The 15399-nt window shown below is 36.2% G+C and overlaps 1 pseudogene; it reads right to left on the minus strand.

Moving 5' to 3' along the window:
* Window positions 1–350: 350 nt before the first annotated feature.
* On the minus strand, window positions 351–15080 carry LOC134238516 (mucin-5AC-like; annotated as a pseudogene).
* Between the last annotated feature and the right edge of the window lie 319 nt (window positions 15081–15399).

Consider the following 15399-nt stretch of genomic DNA (forward strand, 5'->3'; position numbering starts at 1 on the left):
ATTAATGGTAGATGATAAAAGAATTAGAAAGACTGTAACAACAAAATGTTATGAATCCAGCAGACAAAGCTTGTAACAATATAGTCTTTGCTTTAATGAAAAATATTTTGGCTCAATACTTAAAAAAAGAGAGATGTCAATCTAAAAAGAGTACATTGTGTTTCAAAATATTGTATTTGTTGGTTTTAATTTGTGTTTGTTTTTAATTTTATAACCTTAGAACCAATCCATCTGTGGATGCTAAACATAGAAAAAACTTGGAATGGCCTCATGTTGTACATGTATTTTGATACCACTATATTTGTTTTCTCTTCTTTCACTACCATTTATAGATATACTTTGAAACAAGATTATTTAAATTATATAATAAACTTTACAATCTGTAACATTTTATTTGCTACAATAACTGCAGTACAATACTGGGTTTTGATTTGTTTATTGATTAGATGGGAATACTTAAGTATATCTGTCTTCAGTAGGGTACACATGTCCACTGTGTGATTTAGTGTTGTCTGTTTTTGGAATGTCAGTTGTGGAAGAGGCTGTATAAAGTAGGCATGTCTACTGCTTGGAGACAGTTGTCCATTTATGTTTTTGTTTTTGTCAGATTGTGTGTTTCTACTGTTTGGGTGGGGTTGGTGTGGTCCGTTTCTTGTTGTCTTGGTGTTGTTGTGTGTTTCTATTGTTTGGGTGGTGTTGTTTGTGTCTACTATTTGGGTGGGGTTGGTGTGGTCCGTTTCTTACTCTTGGATTTACTGACTGGCGGAGAAGCAGCAGCTTGCGGCTGACGGATTTGGATCTGCTGTAGCTGTTTATACTGAAGCTGCTGTAGTTGTAGCAGATGTTGTTGGGGAACTGCGCCCCCTTGTGGTGTGTTAGGTTTGAACTGAGACAGGGTAGCTAACTGGTGTCCAGAAATGTTCTGTGCTGTCAGCTGCACTGTAATAAGGGAAAGGACAAAAAATGTTACAACATTTACAAGTTCCATCATTTTATATTCATTCTGCTACTAAGACAAGAACTATTCCTCTTAATTAGACATTTAAAAATTGGAAAATGAAGTACACAGCAGAATTTGTTTAATCAGTTCATTAGGCCTCTACCTTACCTGTTGTTGGTAGCGATGACCCTGGTTTACCACCAGACTGAGAGGTCACGACCCCTGGGCCTGACTTCCCTGGCGCCCTCTGTTGGGGGAGACCCACTAACTGTATACCAGGCTGTCCCTGGATCTGCAATATTGGATATTTTATTTAAATGGATGAGTACCTCACCTAAATGCTTTTCAAGATCAGTATCTCCCAAAAAAAATACAAAATGAGGAGCTTGTTCATACCTTGTGAGATTATCTGTGTGTAAGAATTATTTACCTGTGTTTGAGATACTCAGGTAACCTGTCTATGAGGTCTATGAGATGTTTAGTTAACCTTTATTGAGATGTTGTGTTTACCTGAGAGATATTTAGGTTATCTGTGTGTGAGAAGCTGAGATTAGATTTATATTAGATTTACCTGTAGAAGAGGAACAGAGGATGGCTGTCTGATGTTAGATCCAGGCTGAGTCTTTACCCCTCCTTGTACAAAGGGGGCGATTCCTATGATGGGGGATAAGAGTCCTCCTGAACCAGTGATAACAGTACTGGGGGTAGTCACTGACCCTGTAATACACCAAAATATTTCATAAAATACTTAATAATTGTATGCCAAACAGTAAAAAAAAATATGAATATCTTAAAAAAGAAAATCAAGATAATGCATACATTTCTTAGGCAGGGGATGAGATGTATTATACAGAATTGTATAAAAGTTCTAAAATTACATCATCCTTTACTATATGATACATAAATCCTAAAGTATTTTTTTTAGAGATTTGGGGTCGAATTTTACAAAAGACAAAACTGTAATTTTGCAAATAACATTCTTTTAAACATAAGTGTAAAAATTTTTGAAAATCTTTTTAAATAGGATTGAGAAGGATATATCTATGCAGACAATATGTAATAGTATCATTAATTGTGCAATATTCTAAAATCCCCTCAAGTTTTTGTCTCAGTCTTTAGTTCTTTTGATAAACAGGCCCCTTATATGTACATATAAATATGGTAAATCTGAAATCCTATACAATATCCAAATCATTTGGATACTCTAATATTAAAACATCGAAAGATTATCTAATTTTTATTTACCTGACTTGACTGTAGATGATGATTTTTTTACCTGATGTGACTGTAGATGATGATTAATTTACCTGATGTGACCGTAGCTGATGATTTATTTACCTGATATGACTGTAGATGATGGTTTATTTACCTGATGTGACTGTAGATGATGATTTATTTACCTGATGTGACTGTGGCTGATGATGATTTATTTACCTGATGTGACTGTAGTGATGTGACTGTAGCATGTATATTATACAATTATTGCTGTGTTTTGAGGTCAATACAATGATTTAGCCATCTGAGGAGTAAAATATTCACCGAGCCTGGAGGGCGTGAAGAATATTGTAATTCGAAGATGGCTAAATCATTGTTTTGACCAAAAAAAACAGCAATAATTGTTTTATTATATGATTCACTAATAAAATGATCAAACCTATTACTTGTTTGCATTTAATTAAGTCCTATCCAAATACAACTAGAAAACTGACCAGTCAGCAAGGGCCCCGCCATGGGGTAGAATTAAAAGGGTGCAGCTTACGGAATGATTCAAAATGTACGAAGAATAAGCAACAGCAACTGTATTCTTAAAATTTCAAGATAATTCCTGAACATTCAAAAACCTGAAAATAATATCCTTGTACTTACATTAGGCAGTAAAGAATGACTTAACATTGAATGTATATTTAAACAATTATGAAGCTTGTGTTATATAAAATCCAGCCTTCAATGAATGCAAATATCATGAAGGCTTGACCTGAACTTCAAACAAACAGCAGTTGCAGACAAAGGTTTTCATTAATCTTAAAGACAGATAAAGAAAAGCCTACTAAATTTTCTGCAGCAGGCTAGATAATTTAAATCCCAAGGGATTAATTGTACCTGACTCTCATCATTTTCTTTTAAAGTTACAATAAGAACTTTTTCAGTATTAATGATAGAATGGGGTTTTTATACAACTACCTTAAAAATTAATAATATTCTTGAATTAACATAAGTAACAAAAGTAAATCAAAAAATCTTCTTTAATCTATTTCTTGTTTTTAGAATTCAATGAAATCATAACTATTAAACAAAATAAACTAGTGCTAATTGTAACGGGGACCGTTACAGATGTTCCCCAAACGCTCCCCATATCTCTTTTGGTGCCATATTCCATGTAAGCTTCATTAAAAAAAACAAACCCTATATGCATTTGAGACTTTAACAACGTTTACCCAGAAGTGTACCAAGTACATTAAAATTTTAGCATTGCACGCATTCACATGTGAATGCATGTGCATAATGACCATATCATTTTGTCTACACAATCTATATATTTTAATATACTAAACATTAAAGTATTTAATCCAAAAGTATTAGAAAAAATACGCTCATTTAAGAGTATTTTGATTTTACTCATTTTACGTGCACACACGTGCATACATGAGCGGGGTGACCGTACCTTCTTGTAGAAGTCCATTACATCTATCTATGTTCTAAATCCCACCCCGTTCGGTTGAAAACCAAGGGAGTTATAGCTGTTTAAAGTTTCAGCCAATCATATTACAGCGCACGTACCCGCATGTGTATGCATGTGCATGGTGACGATACCTTCTTGTAGAAGTCCATTATATCTATCTATGTTCCAAATCCCATCCTGTTTGGTTGAAAAGCAAGGGAGTTATAGCTATTTAAAGTTTAAGCCAATCAGATTGCAGCGCACGTGCATGCACGTGTTTTCATGATAATTGCTATATGTCATGTTGTAGGATATCCTATTGCATGACTATGTTCAAAATTTCAAAGGATTTCATAAAAAGACAATAAAGATATTGAGACTTTAGTTTCAGCCAATCAGAGAGATGCGCACGTGCATGCGCGTGAGATCTTGCTATTTTGACCATGTCATCATGTCTAAGCTACTAACATATCCTCACATTATGAGTTTCAAAGCATTCCATCAAAAAATAGAAAAGTTGCGGCTATATCTATTATATTGGTTATTTCACGTGTTGCACGTGCGCGCTCTTGCAAGCACGTGCGCGCAAAATGACCTTGATTCCGCAAATCTACATAACATGTCTACTTACCCTAAAAAGGTTTTACCTACATCGGACGAACAGTTTACAAGATCATTCCCGGACAAAAAAGTACCCAGGAAGAAGAAGAAGAAAAATAATAATAACTAGAGCAAAGCTCGTTGCAAAGCAACGAGTAGGTCTTCCGTCCAGTTTTGACTGGTAGGCCCGGAAGTGACAGAACAAAAGACAACAATAAGCTAAGTAGTCTCCAGTGACTTAATAATTTCAATTTTGCATCAAAACCTTCAAAATAAGCCATTTTCTGCTACTTCTGGTTTGATCGGAAGTGACGACAACGGACGGAAAAACTTCTTTTTATGCTCTCAGAGACATATGTAACCCAAAAACTTGTCAAGAACGGCAAAAAAAAAAAACGCGTTTTCCGACCACTTCCGGTTTTGCCGGAAGTGACGACGACGGACGAATTTTGATGACTTCAATAGATGGAGCTTGACATTTTGAACAACTTTGCTTCTTTGACGTATTACAAATTCTCAATACTTTTTGAGATATAAAGAAAAAACTTTCGGCCCCTCTAGGCCCTTTATTTTAGGGGCCAGCCCCTTTTACAAGATATCGTTTGAAAGGTCTTAAAATTCTACACTTCTTTTGTTCTATATGTTTTAACAAAATATTTCCAGGTAAAAAGATATCGTAGAAAATGTGCTAAAAATTTTGAAATTCGCGATAGGACTATTTTCGGACCATAGCGAGCGTCGGCGCTTCGTACTTCCGGTAGTTATGATATACCTAATACTCTTCTCCAAAGGTTGCTCTAGCATCACTGAAAATTTCATGCGGCTGTGTCGAGTGCTTTTTGAGAAAACTGCCGGACAAATTGACCCTCTAAAAATCACAAAATCGCAGAAAACTCCGAACCGGAAGTGACGTCATCAAAACGAAAAAAAATGAATCGAGTTCAAGTAATGCCTCATTAGTCCTGGAAGTTTCATAGAAATCCATCGAGCCGTTTTTGAGAAATCGCGTGCACAAAATCGGTAAGAAAAAAACAATAATAATAATAAGAAAAGTGAAAAAGAAACCTAAGAATCACTAGAAGGTCTTCCGCTGAAGCCGGAAGACCTTAATTACAAATTGTCGCCTAGGTTCACGTCAGAATATGGCGGACGCAAAATAATTCCTGAATTTTCCTCTTTAACTCGAGCATTCCTGCATTGGACAGGTCTGATGTTTGATATGAGATGATAAACCCTGTGTAAAGTTTCTTAGTTTAGCGGAATCATGAACATTTTCGGCGTGATGAATGAATTGTTTACAGTAGCGATGAGGCCACCGCGCAGCTGCGAGCGGATCCAAGGATTTATGAATGAATTAAAAAAGATGGAAATAGAGTTTGATTTCTTTTATTTTATTTAATGACATTATTCATATGCAAGTAAAAGATATACAAGAAAATGCAAGATGCTAATATAAATGCAGCTGACAATCTTTATTTTCTCAAGATAATTTTTTTTTAATGAAATAATTATAAATTCTACAGACAAAACATAGGAAGAATGAATGAAGCAAATTATCAGATGACATAAGGGGAACTAAATTTTTTTATGAATGAAACTTTTAAAACGTTACTTGTAAGTTGTATATGTTATATCTGCGAATTCTACCTGGCTGCGCGCTTCCGAGGGGTGGGGTGGGGGGGGGGGGGCTGTCTTGAATATAGAGTTGTAAATTACCATTATTTTGTAGATATAGAATTAAGCCTTATCATTTTCTTAACTTTAAGAAGAGTGCCTTGTTATATAAATGTCATGGTCATTTTATGTAGAATGTAAAACATTAAAGCGGAATTAGCATCCATTTCAATAAGTGAGAAAGGTGGGGGCTAGGTTTCTTACAGTTTTCAAAATAAAAAAAAATGGGGGCGTGGTATAAGATGCACACACATGATATATGTTTCATACATTTTATTTGCTAAAAACTCGACTCTGCAGAACCAGAGAAGGTTTTCTACAGGTCCATTCCCCATCACGGGGAAGACCTTACCTGCACATTGACACCATGTGTATTACCCGCGCAGCCTATTTATGAGAAAATGAAATGAATATTTTTTAGTGTTTAAGAAAACGTTGAACCTACGCTTGCGAAAGTTCTAAGACATTCAAAGATATTTAATTTCTTCTTTATCAAATCAAGAAACTGGTTATACGTTAAATCAGCAAATAGGGGCCTTTACTTATGCCATGAATATCACAGAAAAAGATAGAAAGAAAGACAAAGAAATTTAAAAAATCGACTTTTAATCCCCTTTTTCGCGACGACCGGAAGAATTGACGACGGACAAAATGTTGTTCGACACATCTTCAAGTCATGATCTATGATATCCGACACAGTAAATTTTCATGTCTTAAGCTGTTCGGGAGAAATGGACCGGACAAAGGTCATTTCCAGAAGTTGGTCAATACGAAAATAGTAAGAATACTAGAAAAGAAACTCGTTGCGAGCAACGAGAGGTCTTCCGTCCGATTCTGAAAAAAAAACCCGAAAAATCGAGTTGAAAAAGTGATAAAACTTTTAATGGAAACAAAGGGGATTGAACCCGGGTCGCCAGCATGAAAATCCAAAGCGCTTACTGTTACGCTATTAGGACCACATCTCTAAATCTCCTTGTATATACTTCTGAAACAGTACATCTGTCTAATAATAATGAAAGGCGGTCACTATTCATAATTTTGCGTCAAACGCCACGAATAAATCTTCGCGCCTTTTCTTTGGAATGTCCCATTAAATAGGTGCTATAGCTTCAATGGAAATAAAAAAAGAACGTTCTCATAGCTAAAATTTCAAGGTAAAGAAAATGTTTTTAACACATTTACAAATTCTATGACGTAAATAGATAAGTAACACTAAATCAACTTTTTACTTTTTAAAATTTCCTGTTTATCCCCATACTGAACTATCCCGATTAGTTAAACTTGAATGAAAAGGTTGAAATGTTTCGCAGAAAAACATGTGTCGCCCTAAGACGGTCAAGGAATCAGATACCATTTATGTTCAATAACTTAAATCATATCTTTGACACAAGAATATCAATATAAACTCAATTCTTCTAAAAAATGGTTTTCTTATGTTTGTCTTTCCTATTACAAATATAGTTTAATATGACTCTAGGGTGCATGAGCAAAACATTGGATACGTTTGATACCGACTACATACATCGCTATTGTTTCTTAAAACTATTATTTGTAACTAAGATTTAAGATCTGTTTTTCCGCAAAACAAATGATAGTAGGTATGTATTTCATTTGCACATTTAGTCTTTTCTTTTTCTACTTTGAGAACCAGCCAAAACCAATTATAGAAGACGTTTGAGACGACCATGGATATAAACTTAGTTTGACACAGAATTGCAGCGTAACTACTTCGTGACAATCCCCGTATTCCTTTACATTCCATTTATCCTTATTTACTTCGTTCTAGCAAACGCTTGGCTGCCTCTGAAAACCCCTATTGCGAAATGTCGGAGTTGACATAGACAGCCGCCATATTGGACCCGCTTCAGATTTTCAAATGTTAATATCTAGAGTTTGGATTTATCAATGTTCAAACGAATTATATAGTGAGCATTATAAGAACGGTTTCTATTAACACTCCAAAAATAAATGAAAAATATTGAAAAACAAAAAAGTTAGAAAATACGGACTTTTTTAATTCGCTTCCGATAGCGACCGGAAGTACTGACGACACACAAAAAGGTGATTTCACATATCTAAGAGTCATCATCTATCATCTCTAACAAGTCTCCAGTTAATATCTTAGACCATTTTCGTAAAAAAGGGGCGACAAAAATCCATTTTAAAATCAGAAAACTGTCAGTAACCTGGAACCGAAGGTGAGTATTCCAAATTTTCCTTCTGATGAACAAAGTTCATATTATGACGCATAATTCCTAAAAGATTCATTGAAAACCACTGAATAGTTTTTGAGAAATCGCCGGCACAAAATTTTGGGGAAAAAAATAAGAATAATAATAATAATAATAATAATAAGAAACAGTAGAATCACTAGAAGGTCTTCCGTGAAAACGGAAGACCTTAACTAGATGCGTTCTTGTTGCTGGTGCAACAAGCAGGTCTTCCGACCGATTTTCGTTAGAATTCTATGCTGCGTCATACCATAAAATTTCAGAATGTATTTTTTTTTTCGTTTACGTGCATTTACAGCAGCCTCCTAACATATCTCATGATTATTACATGTATTCCTCAAAATATCTCAAAAATAGCTTTTAAAAATCGGCAAAATAGTCCATACATGTTAAAAAAGAGAGAAGAGTTATTTGCAACTGCAAAAAGACAGAAACAAAGAAAAAAAAAATTCAACGCCCACAGCGGGATTCGAACTGCTGACAGTGGGACAAAGTTTGGTTTGGTCATATCTTTTCAATATATGCACGCATCAAGATACTAAACACATATTTAGATTTTTCATAAGACACGCTATAAACGCTGTAAATACGAAAGAAAAATATTGAAAAACAAAAAAGTTGAGAAATCTGACTTTTTGAATTCACTTCCGTTTACGACCGGAAGTGCCGACAACGAAAAATAAAGGTCGTTGCCCATAATGGAGTTCGATGTTCTCTTACCTCAGTGAGTTTCACTTTCATATCTTTAACCGTTCTCGAGAAAACTGCTGGACAAAATGCCTTTTAAAAAATACAAAAGTCCCCAAAAATCGCGAACGGAAGTGAATTTTGAAAAAATGAAAAACACGTCTGGAGATATTCTCATGTTGCATCTTCCCTGAGAAAATCTGTGAATTCTGTCCACGCATAGCTGAGATATCGGCTGTACTATGAAAAAAGAATAATAATAATAATAAAAAACAGAAGGAAAACAATAAGGTCTTCCGAAGGAAGTCGGAAGACCTTAATAATAAGAAACAGAGTAAAAACAATATGTTCCCCAACTTCGTTTGGGGAACATAATTATGAAAATTTATATTCAAATCCACATTTCAGAGTGTTCATAGCATTCCAAATTGACTTAACTTCAAAACAAACTTCATTTGCAGACAGGGGTGGTAATTCATCTCAATGTGACAGATAAAGATAATGCTCTGGATTTTCTTCAGGAGGAAAGCTAATTAATCCCAAGGGACTCATATAGCAGCATTCAGTTTAGAATGGGAACATCTTCAGCAGTTATCTCTCTTTGTTAATGCATTCTTATATAAAGTTAAGGAATGTACCCCACCACCCCAGCTCCACACCAGGGGACATAGAGAACCAAACTTAGCATCAAAATTTGTATTTCTGCCTACTGAACTACCATACCAAATTTGTACTTGATTGGGCAACCATAAAAAAGTTTCACATTCATTCTTATGCATAGTTAAGAAATCTACCCCACCACCCCAGCTCCAAACCAGAAGACATAGAGAACCAAACTTAGCATCAAAATATGTATTTTTGCCTACTGAACTACCATACCAAATTTGAACTTGATTGGGCAACCATAAAAAAAGTTATTAGAAAAAAACAGAAAATTTGTGGACGGAAGAGTGACAGACGGACAGACAGACGGACAGACAGACAGACAGACAGACGGACAGACAGAGTGATTACTATAGGGCACCCGCAAATCCTTGCGGGGCCCTAATTAAGAGAGATGCAGAATTAAAATGTTAATCAACCTTACAGGTCGTATTTTATTATTTTTTTTAAGTTTTTTTAATCAATTTTAGTTGCCATGAAAAAAAAAATACGTCAGTCTTTTTTCTAAGACAGATTTTTAAAGAAATTTAGAATCTACACTATACCAGGATGCTTCCACATAAAGTTCAGTTTTTCTGGCCCAGTGGTTCTTGAGAAGAAGATTTTCAAAGATATTTTTCCTATATATTTCTATGTAAAACTTTGATTCCCCATTGTGGCCCCGCCCTTCCCCCAGGGGTCATGATGTGAACAATTTAGAAACTACGCTATACCAGGATGCTTCCACATAAGTTTCAGCTTTTCTGGACCAGTGGTTCTTGAGAAGAAGATTTTCAAAGATTTTTCCAATATATTTCTATATGAAAATTTGATTCCCTATAATGGCCCCACCCTTCCCCCGGGGGTCATGATTCCTACAATTTAGAATTGACACTACCCCAGAATGCTTCCACATAAGCTTCACTTTTTCTGGCCCAGTGGTTCTTGAGAAGAAGATTTTCAAAGATTTTTCCTTTATATTTCTATGTAAAACTTTGATTCCCCATTGTGGCCCCGCCCTTCCCCCGGGGGTCATGATGTGAACAATTTAGAATTTACGCTATACCAGGATGCTTCCACATAAGTTTCAGCTTTTCTGGCCCAGTGGTTCTTGAGAAGAAGATTTTCAAAGATTTTTCCTATATATTTCTATGTAAAACTTTGATTCCCCATTGTAGCCCTTCCCCCGGGGGTCATGATGTGAACAATTTAGAATCTACACTACCCCAGGATGCTTCCACATATGTTTCAGCTTTACTGGCTCAGTGGTTCTTGAGAAGAAGATTTTTTAATGACCCAACCCTATTTTTGTCTTTTCTTGATTAGCTCTTTCTCTTTCTCCCCTTGCGAGGGTATATGTCCCTTCATTTTAACAATTTAAATTCTCCTTCACCCAAGGATGCTTTGTACCAAGTTTGGTCAAAATTGGCCCAGTGGTTCTTGAGAAGAAGTCGAAAATGTGAAAAGTTTACAGACGGACAGACAGATGGACGGACGACGGACAAAATGTGATCAGAAAAGCTCACTTGAGCCTTAGGCTCAGGTGAGCTAAAAAAAAGTTATAGTAGTTTAAATAGCTTTCCAAATCAATTTGTATCAATTTGGAATTTCCCGATCTATTTTTAGATCAATGTAGAGGAAATAAATCCTTGTTTTTCTGGAACGCCACGTGCAGGTCAATACAACGTAGTATTTTTCTAACATAGTTAGATCTCAGCCAATCAGAGAGCTGGAAATTATTTAATCATATAATAAAATGATTTATTTACCTAATGTGACTGTAGATGATGATGATTTATTTACCTGATGTGACTGTAGATGATGATGATTTTTTTACCTAATGTGACTGTAGATGATGATGATTTATTTACCTGACGTGACTGTGGCTGATGATGAAGGTGATGATGAAGTGAAGGATAAACCAGAAGTTGTGACAGCTGTGGGCATTGATGTCACCATGGTAACCAAAGTTGGTGCTGACCCAACAGATGATGAAGTCTAAATTACAAAAGATACTCTGACATTGGTAAAAGATTTAAAGTTTAATAGAACAAGTTGGACAATAGATCCTTATATAAGACTTGAAGCATTTTTCAAAAGATTAAGTCATTGAATACTGTAAATCACTTTATAAAGTATAAAACATGTAATTAACAGCAGGCATTTAGTAGAAAAGCCTTATATAAAACTTCATTTTAATAATAAGAATAAAACAGAATAAAAGTCAATAAACTAGAAATTGTACCACAAATTTCAAAGGAAATTATCCATATACAGGAGACAAGACATCAAACAGTGACATGCAATGCTAAAGCAAGCCCTCCCTAACCACTTAATTATATAACGATTAATTCTGAAATTCCCTGCACAAACACTCATATACTGTACATTTAATTGTCAGTAGCCTTCATTGATGAATTTAAACGCTTCATTTGTCAAATGTTTACACCCTTAATGCCAAATAGTGAGAGCATGCTGAACCAACACATGACCATGGTTACCGTGGTTACCATGCAGACAAACTGGAAGTGTTGACATCTGGTTGCCATGCATTGTAAACATTTTCACCACAAGAGGGCACGGATCCAGTGGTGGTGGAAATAGAGAACCACTGGGCAACGAACTGACAAAGATGTTCTGATTCTGTATTACACCTGTAATATAAATATCATAAAATACAGGTGTGGATCTTAGAGTGGTGGTCAGAACTGACAAAGATGTTCTGATTCTGTATTACACCTGTAATATTAATATCATAAAATACAGGTGTGGATCTTAGAGTGGTGGTCGGGACTGACAAAGATGTTCTGATTCTGTATTACACCTGTAATATTAATATCATAAAATACAGGTGTGGATCTTAGAGTAAATCGGAACTAAAAGATGTTCTGATTTCAGTGTATTACACCTGTAATATTAATATCATAAAATACAGGTGTGGATCTTAGAGTGGTGGTCAGAACTGACAAAGATATTCTGATTCTGTAAAGTTCACCTGTTATAAAATATATAAAATAGACTACTACTTTTGAGCTGTACTGTATACAGCAAAACTCAGATATAACAAAGTCGCTGGGACCTATGAAATTACTTTGCAATATCCGTAATTCTTTAGAATTGTATAAGATATTCATTAATTTTAAACAGCTGGGGATCCAAGATGACTTCGCTATATCCATGAGTTCGCAATTTCTGTGTTCATACTAAATGAGTTTTCCTGTAAGGACTATTGCTTTTGAGTTTGACTGTACTATTTTGGGATCTTACCTGCATTGGTGAGTTTGACTGTACTATTTTTGGATCTTACCTGCGTTGGTGTTGATGAGGCTGATGGGCACGGGGACAGCAATGCCACCTCCGGGCATGGACACCCCAGTCAGTGACACCTGCATGTTCTGTAGCCCCTGGAGGTTAGCGATGTTGACCCCTGGGAGACCAGTCAGGTTCTGGATGTTAATGTTGGGAGGAAGCCCGATGTTAGTGATGTTGATGTTAGCGATGTTCTGTTGTTGTCCACTCTGTGTGCTGGGCGGATTTTCTGTGTCTACAAGTAAACATCTAAAACATCATCAAAATTTGATCCTCCATATTGATCTTCTGGTTTAAATATAGCATAATTCAAATTATTTACAAGTGTAGCAACTAAACAGTTTTCAAACTTGAATCTCTTACTTTGTACAAAAGTTATATTTCCCTGTGGGAGCCCTGGGTTGATCTGTTGTACAGTGGCACCCTCTGTTGATGACTTCCTGCCAGGGACAGATGTTGGAGGTGAAGATAAACTGGTGACCCCTTTATTGGTCTGGGCTGTAGCGGGAGAAGGAACCAGGCCAGGAGAAAACAACTGACCTTGAACTACAAGGAATGAATTAAACCAAATAATGTTACAGTCATTTGATTTTTACGAATTATAACAGAATAATGTTACAGTCATTTGACTTTTTGTATCGTTTCCTTTCAGTTAATGTTGTATTTCTAACCCTAATTCTTGACTTACTTGGAGCAGAAGTTGGAGTGGTGGCCGGACTTGGGGTGGAGGATGAGGCCCTGTAAATATAATAAACAACAAATTTTAAATTATGATGAGATAAGCATATACCAAAACAAACTTCCTTACCTTTACCCTGTGACATTGCTTTTCTTACCTTTACCCTATGCCCTGTGACAATGCCTTTTCTTACTTTTACCCTGTGCCCTGTGACAATGCCTTTTCTTACTTTTGCCCTGTGTCCTCTACCCTGCTACAATGCCTTTCCTTACTTTTGCCCTGTGCCCTGCCTTTTCTTACTTTTGCCCTGTGCCCTAGCTGTGACAATGACTTTTCTTACCTTTGCCCTGCTCCCTGTGACAATGCCTTTTCTTACCTTTGCCCTGCTCCCTGTGACAATGCCTTTTCTCACCTTTGCCCTGGCCCTGTGACATGGTTTTACCTTTGCCCTGGGCCCTGTGACATGGTCTTACCTTTGCCCTGCGCCTGTGAAAATGCCTAACCTTTGCCCTGAACCCTGTGACAATGCCTTACCTTTGCCCTGCACCCTGTGACAATGCCTTACCTTTGCCCTGCACCCTGTGACAATGCCTTACCTTTGCCCTGCGCCCTGTGACAATGATTTGCCCCTCATTCCTGGCTGCTGCGGTTGCTGAGGTTTCTGAATGTTCAATTGTAACTGGTTCCCAGATTGCTGGGCTCCTTGTGCTGAAACATAGTGCAACACAGACCATAATATTTTGATCATATGGATGTATATACATTACCTTTTTTAAAATGTCAATTTATTTTTTAATTATTCAATATCAGTACAAATATCATACATACCCATAGGGGCCAGGGTTAGGGATAGCTGGATTGGTACATTTCTCTTGGCAGTCAGTCCTGATGAGGAGGTGGTTGATAAATCAGCCTGAGCATAAACAAAGGGGAAATAAAAGTGAAAGTAAACACCACATGAGAGGAAACATGGAAATGAAAGAGTACACTCAGTAGTAAACATCAGGAAAATGAAAGTGTACACTCAGTAGTAAACAGCAGGAAAACGAAAGTGACAGTAAACGCAAGGAAAATAAAGTGTATTTAGAAAAGAAAAACATAGATATGATTGAACATTGATATAAATTCTTAAGTTTTTAAATTTACAGATTAAGAGCTCTAATTCTTAGCAACATAAAAAACATCTTTTCTGAAAGACTGGCTTCAAAATTTTTGAAAATAGAGAATGGTGGTTTTTTACATACATGTATAGCATGTATATTTTATAAAATTTTTAATTATATGACAAAAATAGACCTGAGTAAACTGTCCCTTAATGGCAGCTGTCAGAGCAGGTGCATGTGCACTGAGAATGCCCTGGGGTCCTGCTGGTCCCAGCCCCGGGGTGGTGGGGGTTTGGGAGGTTTGGGTGAACTCTACATGTGGGGGGTGCCCAGGTTTCTGAGTAGTTATCTTCACGGCCCGCCTCCCCTCCTCTGTAAATATCTCCTTGAACTGCTCAAGGTACCTGAATTATTAAAAGTACCTAATAAATTCTCATATTCCAATACAGTGTCACAGTGGTATAACAGATGCACACACAGTTAGAAGAAAACAATGTCTGAGTCTAGTCTAGAATTGACTTACTTGTCCACCAGAAGTCGTGTACCCAACAGGAACCTGTTAAATAAAGTACTGCTAATTAATGTTTAAGGAACATGTAGTACAGTCACAATATATAATAAGATAATATGTCCACTTAATATAAAATATTTACCATGTTTAAATTAATGATTTAAAAAAGGCGGGTGTTTACAGATGCTAACTTAAGGGGGCCGACTATAGTTTCCATTGCGCAATATTTCGCGCATCATAGTATTCCCCCCCCCCCCCCCCACCCAAAAAAAATCGGAGAGGGCTACATTATTGCAGCTACATAGTAAAATGAAGTGTATTTACTGTTTTAATGCAACTTTTTTCGCTTGATTATTAAAATTAA

The sequence above is a fragment of the Saccostrea cucullata genome, unplaced genomic scaffold (genome assembly GCF_032062105.1).
Source record: "Saccostrea cucullata isolate Sc308-1 unplaced genomic scaffold, CSIRO_AGI_Scuc_v1 ctg9520, whole genome shotgun sequence".
Taxonomy (NCBI): domain Eukaryota; kingdom Metazoa; phylum Mollusca; class Bivalvia; order Ostreida; family Ostreidae; genus Saccostrea; species Saccostrea cuccullata.